Raw genomic sequence first — 11,879 nt, 5'->3', positions numbered from 1 at the left:
CCTATTAATCTGTCTGTGCCTCATTTAATGAGCAGAATGTTGAGAAGTGATAATTATTATAGACATTTTAAGTTACTCTTGAGTGATGCTGGTAATATTCTTGTTTACATGAAGGCCTTTTAGGAATAAGACAGTAAGATTGAAAGGATGGTCAGGTGGTCCCTCTTATTAAAAAGAAAGGTCTTACTACGCTATGGAACAGGATTTCAGCTATTGTGTCTTAAACTATACAATGCTGATTTCAAGCAAAATTTCATCTGCCCATTTAAATTTTTTGTAGGCCATGCAGTTTGTGTTCTCCATTTATAATTCTACACAGAGTTGAAATAAACTTTAGCCTTAGACCCCAGATCCTGCACTTCCTCTGTTCAAATCTCCAATGAGCTTTTCTTTGTAGCTCTAGGTTTAATTAGTTTTCATTGCAATATTAATGATTTGCGCAAGCCATTGTAACTTTACTGTTGCACAGCTGGAATTCTCTTATTTAGCATTTTCTTCCTACAAGGAAGGAAGGAAGGAAGGAAGGAAGGAAGGAAGGAAGGAAGGAAGGAAGGAAGGAAGGAAGGAAGGAAGGAAGGAAGGAAGGAAGGAAGGAAGGAAGGAAGGAAGGAAGGAAGGAGCAAACAAGCAAGCAAGCAAACAAACAAGCTTTCCCTGCATTCAATCCATTGCTATGTATTAGGGAGCAATTAGACTGACAAATAATGCAGGGAAATGCTCTGAGACTGGGACAGTCAGATTCATATTATTTTCCACAGACCATATGACATACAAGTCAATGTGAATCAGCCCCAAATCCCCCTCCCCAACATCTAGAGATTTTTTTTCTCCACCACTAGGGCTTCTACCTTTTTTGGAAATGAATGCATTCACATCAGTTCAGATAGTGTGATCATTTGATTCAATGTGGAATAGTTTATAGCCATTCAGTTTGAAGCCATTCCACTCAGCTATAGCATCAGTGAGAGATAAATTGGCAGTGGGAAACTGGCAATATTTAAATCCTCTCCTCCTCAAATCTGGTGCCTGGGTGGCTTTGTTCGCCCTTACCCTTCCTTTCCTTTCCTTTCAAGGTTTGCTGCCCTAGTGTTAGGGCAGCTAGGTAACCAAAAAGCGGGCAGGGAATAATCAGATATAAAGGAGGAATTTACCAGTCAGCATTGTTGCCAGCTTGTTACGATAGCTCTGCTCTAACTGTGCCTCCTGCAAATCTGGATGGTCAGGACAGAGCAATCTTTACAAACTGTAACCAAGGCTTAGTGCCAATTTCCTGCCCTCTGTCTGCTGACACCTGTGTGGCTGGCTGAAGCGAATTCACCCAGGAAACTCAACTTCACAGGTGTAACTTCACAGTGGACCCATTTGCATTTTTTTTCATTGTATAGTCACACACTAACCTTTTTGCTGTTGCATAACTTTGGACATACTAGGGAACCCTTACAGTTTTAAAAAACTGTCAGTTTTAATACAGACAACCTCCTCTAAATATTAGGGAAACAGATTGTTCAAGGATGTTCAGGATGTGTAATTGTACATTATACATTATTGTAAAATATAAGATACCAGCATTTAAAGCATATGTCCAGAATCTGCTATTTGGTCCCCCTACCAGACAGAAAAACAACAGTTTACATAACTGGCTAAGAACTATCAGCAGAAATTGTAACAGCTGTCAACTATCCACAAAGTTATGTCAAATCAAGCATCTAGGGGAAAAGTATTCCCTTTGTGGCCAAACTCTGCATGATATTGAATACTCTACTGTTTATCCTCTGCAATTCTGGTTTCAGACTTACTTGCAAAAATTGTCTTTGCTGAGAAATGTAGAGACCTGAACTACTGTATTTTTCGCTCCATAAGACGCACCTTTCCATAAGACGCACCAATTTTTTAGGAGAAGAAAACAGGAAAATATAATCTGTTTTCTTCGCTCCATAAGACGCACAGACTTTCCACCCCCCCTGTGCGTCTTATGGTGCGAAGAATACGGTATATTCCTCACCTTTTCCTTTTAAACTCAGGCAAATATTTTCTTATCCTGAAAACTGAAATAATCTGTCATTTGAGAGATCACAGGTCTCAGCTGCAGGAATTTTAGATACCAGCTTTATGGAACATGGTAATTTCCAGCCGGATGTCAGTGCAAAAAGGAAGGGACAGGTTGTGTTGCTGACCTTCCAGTTAGGTCCTTAGGTGGCAGGGTGTGGGTGAGGAGAAAACACATGCACACATCTGGTGAAGGGTCCACCACCATCACCATGTTGTAGTGCCTCATGCTTCAGAAACAGCTTGGCTGTCAACTGTCCTTTCTTCCCTGTCTCACTCTGAAAGTAAGCCAGGCATTAGAGGCAAGGTTCCCAGGGCTGCTGATTCCATAGATTGCCTTAGAGTGAAAGACACAAACATTGCTACCGCAGATAATGAAAGTGGACTTTGTTTAGAGAACATCCAGAGCTGTAGATGTTGTTGGCACCAACACAGTAGCCAAGGAAGAGTCAATGCAGGAACAGATACAGCTGGAATTGAAATGGGTTGTATAAGAGTTATTGGAACCACTGAATACGAATCAGTTGTCTCCAAGTAGGGGCCAAAGGTGCTCATACAGTCAACATAGCTGTTGGCAAAGTTTATAGTCCTCAGAAGGGAAGACACTTCTAGAGGGGAAGCCTCAAAAGATTTTCTAAGAATGAGTATTAACAATCCTGATGTAGAAGTGATGGTGACAACATTTAGCACTGAAAAGACTCCAAGGACTTCTCTTGGTGTACAGGGCCACTCCCTTGGAGTGTCAAGATTGAAAGTGGCTCTGTCAGGAACCAGATGACAGCAAATGAAGATGAAAAACTCTGCATAATCTGGACTGTTCAGACAGTTGATAGTAATATTCCTATGATGACCTTCATGATGAGGGAGAACACGGAAGGAGACTGGAGACTGCTGTTGAGATAAGGGATGATCACAACCTGAAAGAGTTTGTGGATCCTCTAGAGTCAAATTGATGATTTGCCCATCCTGTGCAGGTTGTCTCAGAACTCTAGCCGTAAGTCAGGAGAGGCCAATTTTACCAGGAGAAACTTTAAAGACACAACTGTCACAATTTTTCCAAGACTGTTTCAGGAGGCAAGAGTAATATTCTAATGTATCCTGCTGAATACGAAGTTCCAATACTACATCTAAGATTAGGGTCTGTGGTAGCTCAGTATCAGGCTTGACAACATGCCCCTCCTCCCTTTCTTTCTCTTCATGTTCTTTGTAGCTATTTTGGAAGGATCACTTCCAGGCCATTTCCATGCTGACATAGCTTGGAACTTCATCATCAGTTTAGAATCTTGAATGGAACGTGCAGCTGAAGCCAGGGATGGATGTGGAGGAGGGATGGGAGGAAAGCGGAACTAGTCATCAAGCCTGATATTGAAGTAGATAAAGGAAGAAGTCTCAGAGCCCTTGCAGACTCCAACAGATTGGTGAGCGTTTCCCCATGAATCAAAATATTGGCCCATCTCTAAAGCTGTAACAATCTATTCCATAAGCATGCTGCTGAAGACTAGAAGAAAATGTTGACTGGCAACTGCTAATGGCATCTCCGGAATTGCTGCCTGAACCATCTTCTCCCACAGGACAGCACAAAGTCAATAAGCCCAATATTTCTTCTGGTTGGTTGGATAGCTCAGTGAGTTAGATATTGGTGTTCAATTCCCCAGCCTTCTGGGTACTCTTTACCTAGAAAACCCTGAAAAGAGTAATCATAGGTCAGAATCAGTATGACAGCACACAGTTACATATTTATTACTGTTCCTCTGGACAGTTTGATGAAAACAAGCTGATGTTTACAGAAATCTGATAGATGTTGTTGTTTAGTTGTTTAATCGTGTCAGACTCTTCCTGATCCCATGGACCAGAGCACGCCAGGGTCTCCTATCTTCCACTGCCTCCCAGAGTTAGGTCAAATTCATGATGGTAGCTTCGATGACACCGTCCAGCCAGCGTCTTTTCTTCTCATGAGATGGCCAAAGTATTGGAGCCTCAGCTTCAGGATCTGTCCTTCCAGTGAGCACTCAGGCCTGATAGATGAGTTTCTCCTAAATAGACAATACAGAGATTGTGGCTTTTCGTTGTCGTCTAGTCATTTAGTCGTGTCCGACTCTTCGTGACCCCATGGACCAGAGCACGCCAGGCCCTCCTATCTTCCACTGCCTCCTGGAGTTGGGTCAAATTCATCTTGGTTCCTTTGATGACACTGTCCAACCATCTCATCCTCTATCGTCCCCTTCTCCTCTTGCCATCACACTTTCCCAACATCAAGGTCTTTTCCAAGGAGTCTTCTCTTCTCATGAGATGGCCAAAGTACTGGAGCCTCAGCTTCAGGATCTGTCCTTCCAGTGAGCACTCTGGTTTAATTTCCTTTAGAATTGATAGTTTTGTTCTCCTTGCAGTCCAGGGGACTCTCAAGAGCCTCCTCCAGCACCACAATTCAAAGGCATCAATTCTTCAGTGGTCAGCTTTCTTTATGGTCCAGCTCTCACTTCCATACATCACGACAGGAAAAAACATAGCTTTGACTATGCGGACTTTTGTTGGCAAGGTGATGTCTCCCTCTTTTTAAGATGCTGTCAAGGTTTGTCATCGCTTTCCTCCCAAGAAGCAGGCGTCTTTTAATTTTGGGGCTGCTGTCTCCATCTGCAGTGTTCATAGAGCCGAAGAAAGTAAAATCTGTCACTGCCTCCATATCTTCCCCTTCTATTTTCCAGGAGGTGATGGGACCAGTGGCCATGATCTTAGGTTTTTTGATGTTGAGTTTCAGACCGTTTTTTTGCACTCTCCTCTTTCACCCTCATTACAAGGTTCCTTAATTCCTCCTCACTTTCTGCCATCAGAGTGGTATCATCTGCACATTGGAGGTTGTTGATATTTCTTCCGGCAATCTTAATTCCGGTTTGGGATTCCTCCAGTCCAGCCTTCCGCATGATGTATTCTGCATATAAGTTAAATAAGCAGGGAGACAATATACAGCCTTGTCGTACTCCTTTCCCAATTTTGAACCAATCAGTTGTGGCTTTTAGAAGGTGGTAAATTGCTACTGCAAGGCCAACACTGCTGAAATGTGGGTCCAACAAGAGACAGTTCACACTACTGTGCAGAGCTTTAGTGAACACAGAACTCAATCAAATAAAGACAATGTCCAAGAAGTGTGGGTATGACTCTTTCCCATACAAGCCTCTTAAGACTAAGCATGTAATGGAACAGGAAAGTAAAAGGACAATGACTTTCTCTTGTGAGCTCATTTGTTGTTCTTTCTGCTTTTATTCAACCCATTAAGGCTTGTTCTGTTTAAAATCTTGGAACTAATTTTAATTAGTTTTGTTTGTTAATTCATCTTAAGGAGAGGGTACATAATACAGATTTCACAGTGAAAGCAAAATAGTAAATTCTGGACCTGCATGCATAAGATGAAGCCATGAGAAACAAGAGGGGTGGCAAGATGCTCCTCCTCTCATAAGATCCTCTTGGAGGGAAGATTAGTTGAACATGAGTCACCGGAGTTCTACAAACAAAAACCAGAGAGTTTTGAAAGAGTTAAATTCGGCAAAAGTGTGAAACTGGCAAATCCTCATTATTTTTTCTGCAATGGATTAACACAGGTACAGTGGTGCCCCGCATGACAATGATAATCCATTCCATAGAAATCGCTGTTTAGCGAAAACATCGTCTTGTGAAAACCGTTTCCCCACTGGAATGCATTGAAACCTGTTTAATGCGTTCCAATGGGGAAAAATCACTGTCGTTTTGCGAAGACCGCCCATAGGGAAGCCATTTTGGGCTGTTAAAATGGCTGTCCTGCGAAGCATCGGTCCAAAAACACCCATTTTGCGAAGCACCAATCAGTAACAAAATCGTTATCTTGCGAGAAATGGTTTGCGAGGCGCAGACCCAAACATCGTCCAGCGAAAATCGCCCATTGGAAACACTGTTTTGCGAATCGCTATAGCGATTGCAAAACCTCATCGTCATGTGGATTGTCGTTTTGAGAGATCGTTGTGTAGCGGGGCACCACTGTATTTGTTGGAAGTAGAAATCCTCTGTTAGGAATGCAAAGAAATCAAGGAAATTTGGGGTTGGAAATATTACATGAGATGGTATCCCTCTGAATTTTTTTCTTAATACCAAATCACTTGGAGCTCTTGGTAATATTAAGAGCAAATGCAGGTACTATACATGCAGGAGATTACCAAACAACAAAGGCAGAGGAGGAACCAGTAAGCCTTGCCTGTGCTGTAAGAGTAGGCATTCTTGCGTAATCATCAGTGAGGGCTGCCTTCCCTTCTGCTAAGGCCCAGTCACAGATGTGTATGTCCATCATGACAATATGCTCAGAGCTTGGTCCAGGAGTGGATCCTGCGAAAACATCTCATGCTCTTGCCTCCAATTATAGCCCCACCGTCACTGTATGCAGTATAAGGCAATGGGAAAACCATTTGGCAGAGGAAGTCGTTGGAACCTGGACAGGCAGCTACTGAGATCTTTTGCATGACCTGCAGTGAGGTTTCTTATGAAGAACACACCTACAGCTTTGAAAGAGGGTTTAGTCTAGCTGCTCTGACGATGTTTACTCTATTTGCCAGCACACTACCCAAACTTCAATTTGTTTAAATTTCTTTTTAAACTGGTAAATTCCTCAAAAATGCTATATTATTTAGCCATTTGCTGAAAAATTGACCGGTAAAGCTTTCCCTACCTCTGTCATCCAGCCAGCCCCTTCTTCTTGTATGTCTTCTGGTTCCTATGTTGTTATTTGCTGCTGCTTCTCTTGGCCACATTTAGAGAAGCATTTAGAGAGGTTTCCTTTTTGCAGGAAACACCATTTCATCCTTTTGACTTCTGACTGTTGATAACTGTAAATAAATGTCACTTCCCTCTTCTAAAAAAACAAAAACAAAAGGGCTAAATGGTATGTCCCAAGGCAGGGTTGGCAAGACTGGGCTAATCTCTCATGCTCATGTGTGTGTGTTTTGTTTTGTTTTGTTTTTGTTTTTATTTTTTGTCTTGGGCTCTGCGAATTAAATGGAGTAACCAAATTCCTAATATAAAAACTTTTCCAATATATAAAACTTTATTTTCACCAACCCCTCACCATCACCACCATAAACGTTGCTCCCCAGTGCCTTACACCCTTGTTTTTGTCTTATAACCTCCTTTCATGCAATTCATTGCAGTGGAGCCCAATCTCTTTTCATAGAGGATGATGGAAAGGAGAGATAGAAGTGACAAAATTAAAATTGCCCAGAATATCATCGGGCTGCAGCTACCAACCCTGGATGACATCTTCACATCCCGCTGTCTGAGGACATCACACAGCATCCTGAGAGACTCTTCCCATCCTGCTTATAACTTTTTTGAACTGTTGCCGTCTGGCAGAAGATATAGAACAATTAAGACTCGGACCACACGTTTTCTGAATAGTTTTTATCCCAGAGCTATAATTGCAATTAATAATGAGCTTAAAGACCACCAGTAGTGAATAGTTAGTTGGACTGTGTTACTTGGCCTGTGGTGTAGATGTTTGTATTTTTAGTGGGGACTTTTAGTGGGTGGGGAGTGTTGGGGGATTTTTTAGCGGGTGGGGAGTGTTTGGGGAATTTTATGTGTGTGCATGTGTCTGGTCTCTGGGTGTCTGTGAATTTCATTGTATGGGTATACTGTGTATATACTTACAATGACAATAAATAAATAAATAAATAAATAAATAAATAAATAAATAAATAAATAAATAAATAAATAAATAAATAAATTTTAAAAAAAGGAGGAGGTGGGGAGAGAATTCCTGCCTTTTATGGGGGGTGGGGGTGGGTGGAAGGATACCTGTACTATATTAATATTGATGCTTCCAGTCTCTTAATTTCCTATTGAACATAAGGAAGCAACAAGGAGATGGGGCCATGTTCCAAATCTCAAACTGAGCCAGAAAAACAATTTAAATTATTCTCAGTTGGGAGGGGTAACAGACCGGAGTTTGGGAAAATTAAATCTTAGGAATAAAACTCCCAGAACAGGGTAGCCTGAAAAAGTAATTTGTACCAGCTCTAGGAAAAACGTTTTCTTCCAGGATGGCCTTGTTGTGCAATGGGATTATGTCCTTACCCCAGGTGTCTCTGTCTTCACAAGTGTGGGCGCTGCCCAAGACTAGGCAGCATCCTATTTATTGAATCCTCTCCAGAGGAAAGTTTGCCTAGCATCAACTTTATTTAGTTTTCAAAGCCCTTCTTTTTGTTTTGTTTTTTAAATCCATAACATTTAATTAAACAGTAAGGATATTATTTTATGGTTGCTTCAAAAAAATTCATTGGGTTTTATTGCTGCTTTCTTCTGATTTGATTGTATTGCTACAATCTATTACTGTATTATTTTTATTCTCTTTGCTACTTTGTTTACTACTATTTATTTATTATCTGAAGCTATCTTGTGAATATATCTTGTAAACTGAAAGATGGGCTTTAATGCATCATTGAAGTTGTTCCTGGAAGTCCTAGGAGTGAGGAAGTCTGGATGAAAAATACTAGTGGAAAGGAAACGTATATTCATTTTCTCCTCCTTTTGCTGAAGATTAGACTCCACAAGCTGCTTTGTGTATGAATAGTGCAGAGACACAACAACAACAAAAAACTGCCCACTGTATCAAGTCTATTTTGGCCCTTAAAATAACATGGTGGCAAGGGTGTGTAACTTTCTCATTTTCATAGTTTTTTTTTCCCAAGAGGGGAAGTTCGCCCAAGAGCACTGATATTTCAGGAGGGATGTCCAAAGCTGAGCTGTTTAAATGAAAAGTTGTCAAATGCTAGACAGTGGTAGGATTTTCTGCCATAGAGTGTGTGATCCCTCAGACAAGGTCTTGTATGTCAAAAATCATATTATCCAAATAATATTGTGTTCTCTCTCTCTCTCTCTCTCTCTCTCTGTGTGTGTGTGTGTGTGTGTGTGTGTATGTGTGTGTGTGTGTGAAAAATAAAGGCAGAGAGAAAGACTACTGCTCCACATTTTTACGATGGGCTTATTCATCATTATTCATCTTATTCATCATTAGTTATTAGTTACATTTCTGTTTTGCTTTTCCTTCAGGGACCACCTGGCTCAGGGCAGTGTCTGGAAAGGCAGACTTCCATTATTTGCTCCCTACAGGACACAATCCTTGGTTTATATTTGTAATAGTAAATCGTAGCTTGCCGACCACATGCAACACTCGCCACCCTTCTAATATTTCACTGCAACATTCAGAATGAAACCGAGTGCCAGAGTGTCTTTTCCATGAGGTCTGCTCTTTATTGGCTTCGGAAGGACAAGCAGGGCTGTGCCTCTAAGAATGCAGCAGGCAATGCATCTGTCCACCCCTGATGATGAAATGTGCTATTTATGAAATGACACCATGAAGACAATCATGTGTATCACTCATGTGCACATTTCTGGATTATTATTTTTAAGGATGACTTTCCCATAAGCTTGATCACCCAACATCTCATGGCATGAAAATGCAGTAGATTATGGTTTGAATCACCCCAGAGGAGGGGGAGGGGCTGCCCAATCACTGAATATTACATTCTGTCAGTCAGTTATCTCTGAAGCATTGCCAGAAGTGAAGCTGTATGTAAAAATAGCTTATGAGTGCCTGTTACTTGACACTGCATGGTTATTCCAATACGAATGTTTGCCTCTTCCCCATCATGTTCTACACTTGATTTCTCCTTGCCGAAGATATATTTAAGTATGTTTTACTGACTTCAGTTTTCTTGCTTCCTGAATTTTCAGCCACTTGGGAAGGCCTTGGGGGCAAAATCATAGCTCCTCATCTTTGAAAATCGTTCATATTTAAAAAAAGGAGCCCATTGAGGATATGGCATCTTCCAGGGGGTGTTAGTGGCTGGCAGTCTACCGTGAAGTGTGATGTGCCATGAAGTGAGTTCAGCTGAAGACAGCACTGTGGCTCTCCATCTCTGATCCAAAGAAACAGGTACAGAAGGTAAGAGTAATAACTGCATGGATTTCAGTATTTTATATGTCACCAAAGGGGATGAGTGGGTTCACAAGGATTGCATGGAAATGCATACTGTGAACTTGAATACAGAACATAAAGAATCATTCTACTATCCTTTACTATGGCCTGAGCTCTTCAGTTAAACCTGGTACCTCTCTAAAAAACATGAAAACTGTCCTTCATATGGATAGATTTTTTTTTTTTACCTTCAATGAACCCAAGTGATCAAGTTCAAAAAATAATAAAGGTGAAATTCAGTGCACACAGGTGGCAGTTAAGTATCATGGGGCTCTGTGTGACGTATATCCAAGTGTGCATGCGGGAACTCTGCTATTCAAGTCGCTAAAATAGGTGCTACTAAATACAAACTGTAGTTGGAAGCTCTGATAGCAACGTTTTAGGTGAAATGTTGCCTTCACAAATTATCAGACACAATGAATATGATGAGGGGCAGGATTGAAGAGTGTCATTTGTTACACAACTTTGTATTAACATATGTCTAGAAAGAAGTTAGTCTAATGTCACTTAAATGTTCCAATGTCACCCAAGTAATATCCCAGAACAGAGAAACATTACTAGTAGTAACTGTATCCCTTTATATCAAAGAAATGTATGTTTAGTAGTTGAATTCTTGAGGTCTAGTTGTGAAGAGTTCCTCCACTGTGCCAGTAAAACAAATAATTTTGTTATTGCCAGTTACAGTACCAACATAGATCTGAGCAATTTCAGTTTAGACTTTGGAAACCCTTTCCTTGTCTTTTCATACTCTGTGGAGTGCCCTTTCCACCCTAAAAGCATTCCTCAAAAGGAATATTTTAAGAACTATGTATATGGGCAGGCGAAACACATCACATCCCCGCCTGTGTAGCAAGGTATATGCAAACTGGGGATTGAGACGCTTTTCTTTAAGAATGGAGGGACGGCTGTGCTGGATCAGAACCAAGGCCCAACCAGTCCAGCATTCTGTTAATACAGAAGCCTAGGAGTGGCTTATGGCAAGGCCACCAAGCAAGACAAGTGGGCTAAAGCACCCTTCTGCTTGTGTTTCCCAGAATGTGGCTTACACAGGGGGGCTGCCTATGTATTGGAAGCTGTCTATAGATCTTTCATGGTGACAATTCCCTCTGGCATTTCACTAACATTGCTTTGAGATGTTGCCTGAAACGTTCTGAGAGGAAGATGGAGAAGATAGATAGGAAAAGGAACAGATCTTTGCTATTTAATTTTTTCCTCCTAGCCAACAGGTATAATATATATGCTGGCAGGGTCATTTTTACATAGGTAGTCCAAAAACATGACTTTTCAATGCTTTAAAAAGGCAGCAATAGTTTATGTAGATCAACCATGAAGTGCAGGGGGATCTACAAAATGCTCTTCTAGTTCAGAATAGCCTGTGTTTTATCCACCCCAGCAGTCTGACTGCAAAAGACAGTGCCTTCAATAGGTGACTAATACTATATAGCCTAGGCTGCCAACAACCAGGAGGCACAGATCCTGAAAGCAATGGAACAAAGGCTAGCAGTTAATGAATGATGCTTCATTTGGGGGGGGGGGGCAAGGTGTCAGTGAAAACTGGTGGGATAGGTCTGGCACCTGCTGAGTCAAAGGAGAAAATCTGGTTGCATTCAATGGCCCAAGGGGGGGGGGTGCCACCAATAGCAAAAGTGCTCAAGCCAAGCGGATCTCTACTTGCTCTGTTCCCTGATAAGACTACATTCTTTCCCTGAGAAATCTTCAACAATGGCCAAAAATCTAAAATGCAAATCAAACAGTGGTGATCCTAAGGCAGCTATATGTAGAACTAAGAAAAGCCTTAATTTTAGGCCTTGTACCATGACGTCAAGTGAAACATTTTCAA

The 11,879-nt window shown here is 41.3% G+C and overlaps 1 protein-coding gene across 1 annotated transcript in view; it reads left to right on the top strand.

The window, feature by feature from the left end:
- The first annotated feature begins 1,083 nt into the window (after window positions 1–1,083).
- The window catches only part of C3H10orf71 (chromosome 3 C10orf71 homolog), a 47,603-nt gene continuing 36,807 nt past the window's right edge, over window positions 1,084–11,879 (top strand). The window contains exon 1 of the mRNA XM_072994864.2: window positions 1,084–10,006. The gene's annotated coding sequence lies outside the window, so the exon portion shown is untranslated. The remainder of the gene's footprint in view (window positions 10,007–11,879) is intronic.

Source organism: Pogona vitticeps, chromosome 3 (assembly GCF_051106095.1).
Source record: "Pogona vitticeps strain Pit_001003342236 chromosome 3, PviZW2.1, whole genome shotgun sequence".
Classification (NCBI taxonomy): domain Eukaryota; kingdom Metazoa; phylum Chordata; class Lepidosauria; order Squamata; family Agamidae; genus Pogona; species Pogona vitticeps.
This window is presented reverse-complemented; position numbering and strand designations above follow the sequence as displayed.